Raw genomic sequence first — 3162 nt, 5'->3', positions numbered from 1 at the left:
TTTCAAAGCCCAGTTGTGCAGAGGAGGGGTTTCCATGTGCTGGTATACCCTCTGGGTATTTCCCCCCCCCTGGAAGCCAAACAGCTCCTCGGAGCAAAAGGCCATTCTGTTGTTGTGAAGTTCTGTGTTGTTTTTGTTGCGCTGCTTTGAATCAGCCCATCGGTGACCGCGGCGGACGCGGGGTTGCGCTCTGTCTCCGGGCCTGCCTGTGCATGTCGGCCGGCTCGGTGGCGTCGTCCTCCTCGTGCCTCGTTCTCCTCCTGGAGTGCGCAGGTCCCTTAGGCGGGAACCTCTCCTGTGTGCAAGGAGCTCGCCGGGCCTTCGAGGGCCACCCAGACGCTGCAGCCGGCCAGCTAGCTAGGGCGAGACTGCTGGCAGGGATGCCGCCGGCGCATGATGCTCTTTCGCAAGAAGCGGCCTGCTCCCAGTTTGTTTCCAGGAGGAGTTCAAAGCGCTGGTTTTAACCTGGCGGAAAGTGCCGCTGAGTCGCCATTATGGAGACCGAGTTTTTGAGTGAAAAGAGTCGGGCAAGGGCAAACCGCCTCTTTTGCAACCCTGGACTTCCTTGGTAGCCTCCTATCCAAGTACTCACCGGAGCTGAGCCCTGCTTAGCTTGAAAGATCTGATGGGATCAGGCTAGCCTGGGCCATCCAGATCTGGGCAAGAGATGAGCAGAGGTGGTTTGCTACTGCTGCCTCTTTGTAGCAAGCCATAAGAACATAAGAAAGGCCCTGCTGGATCAGACCGAGGCCCATCGAGTCCAGCAGGCTGTTCACACAGTGGCCAACCGGGTGCCTCTAGGAAGCCCCCAAACATGACGACTGCAGCACCACCATCCTGCCTGTGCTCCACAGCACTTAATATAAAGGACATGCTCCTCTGATATTATAGAGAATAGGGATGCATCATGACTAACATCCATTTTGGCTAGTAGCCATGAATAGCCCTCTCCTCCATGAACATGTCCGCTCCCCTCTTCAAGCCTTCCAAGTTGGCAACCGTCCCCACATCCTGGGGCAGGGAGTTCCAGAGTTTTAACTATGCATTGTGTGAAATCCTTCGTTTTCTCTGTTTTGACTCTCTCACCCTCCAGCTTCAGATGACCCCCGTGTTCTGGTATTATGAGAAAGGGAGAAAAGCTTCCCCCTGTCCCCTCTCTCCAATCCGAGACTTCCTGGGTGGTCTCCCAGCCAAGTACTCACCAGGGCTGACCCTGCTTAGCTTCTGAGATCCAACGAGATCAGGCTAGCCTGGGCCATTCAGCTTATAAAACCAAAATGGGTGAGACCCAGGGGGATCTGAACACCCCCCTCCCCGGTGCCGCTCACAAACCTTCGACAGAGGCCCTTCTCTGCCTCTGCCTCCCTCCCCCAGTTTTGGAGACAAGGCCGGGGGGGGGGGGCAGGGACTTCTCTGCATCGAATCTTTTGAACACCCTCCAAACACTTGCCCTGTTGAACATCAGCCCGCCACGCGTTCCTAAGCCTCTTCTCGTGGCTTCTGCTGATTCCTCTCTAATCTGTTTTTTCAGCTTTCAGTGCTGGGATCCCCACCTCCATCCCCCAGCTGTTTGCTTGGTCTTTAAATTTTCATGGTGCTGTGTTTGGTGTGACACCGTGCCTTGTGTGCACTGGGGCTATGGTTGCCAACCTCCAGGTGGGTCCTGGAGATCTCCAAGAATTACAACTGATCCACCAACTACAGAGATCAGTTCCCCTGGAGAAAACGGCTGCTTCTGGAGAGTATGGGCTCTCGGGCATTATACCCTGCCGAAGCCCCTCCCCTCTCCAAACTCCACCCTCTCCAGGCTCCACCCTCAAATCTCCAAGAATTTCCCAGCCCAGACTTGGCGATCCTATTTAGGGGGGATGGAAGCATAGAATGGCATAAGGATGTGATTGCACCTGTGTCATGTGTTGCCACATTCACGGCTGTCTAATGCGCTGTGCATGCATGCGCCATGTTACGCATTCTACGCTCCCAGAAGATAATTCACAGTGGGAAGCCATGTTAGTCTGTCTGCAGCAGTAGAAAAGAGCAAGAGTCCAGTAGCACCTTAAAGACTAAAAAAAATATTTTCTGGCAGGGTATGAGCTTTCGTGAGCCACAGCTCACTTCTTCAGATCCCAGGTTCAATCCCCGACATCCCAAGTTAAAGGGACTAGGCAAGGATCTGAAGAAGTGAGCTGTGGCTCACGAAAGTTCATGCGTCCAAGAGACATGCGCCAGTGGTCCCCCGGTGCTGTTCAACGGCCTGTCCGCAAAGAAGGGCGCGCTGGTGTTTGCGCGCGTCTGTTTGTGTGTGCACGCTGGAGAGGCGTGGTGGCACCTCGGGCTGGCCTTTGCTTCGGTGCAACCCGTCTGCAAGAAACCCATGTGCTGACTGGAGAGAGAAATTATGGATGTATATGAGGATGGCCAAAAACAGAATTCCTACATGGAAAAGACATGGAAGAATTAAAAAAAACTTGGGCAAAGGCCGTCACATATTGGGGATAAACTGGCAAAAATGGATTTTACTATTTATTTAGTGAGTTATAGAAATTAGTTTTATTACTTTTTTATTATACTGTTAATGGAAATTTTTAAAACTGTTAAGACACTTGGTTCTTGTAGGTTATCCGGGCTGTGTGACCATGGTCTTGGTATTTTCTTTCCTGACGTTTCGCCAGCAGCTGTGGCAGGCATCTTCAGAGGAGGCATCTTCTACTCCTCTGAAGATGCCCGCCACAGCTGCTGGCGAAGCGTCAGGAAAGAAAATACCAAGACCACGGTCACACAGTCCGGATAACCTGCAAGAACCAATGAACTCTGACTGTGAAAGCCTTTGACAATATGTGAAGACACTTCCTTGGAAGTCTGGTGGTGGGTCACTTTTTAATGTGGGTGGAGGGTCAAAAGGGTATTTTTTGTTTTCCGAATTGTACAATTTTGTAATTATGAATGTATTACTAAGAGCATATGATTGATACTGATATGGTAAAATGGTTTGTGGAGGAGAAGGAGACCCAAAACCGTTGTTTACAATAAAACAGTTATTTTTTTTGGAGCAGCTGCTACCCAGAGCAATCTACCGAGTAAAAATCTCTGAGCCCCGATTGTACTGAGGAAGGGATATTTATCCAAATTCAAGATATGACAACCCATCAACATTCAGGGTAA

This window comes from Euleptes europaea, chromosome 7 (genome assembly GCF_029931775.1).
Source record: "Euleptes europaea isolate rEulEur1 chromosome 7, rEulEur1.hap1, whole genome shotgun sequence".
Classification (NCBI taxonomy): Eukaryota; Metazoa; Chordata; class Lepidosauria; order Squamata; family Sphaerodactylidae; genus Euleptes; species Euleptes europaea.
This window is presented reverse-complemented; position numbering follows the sequence as displayed.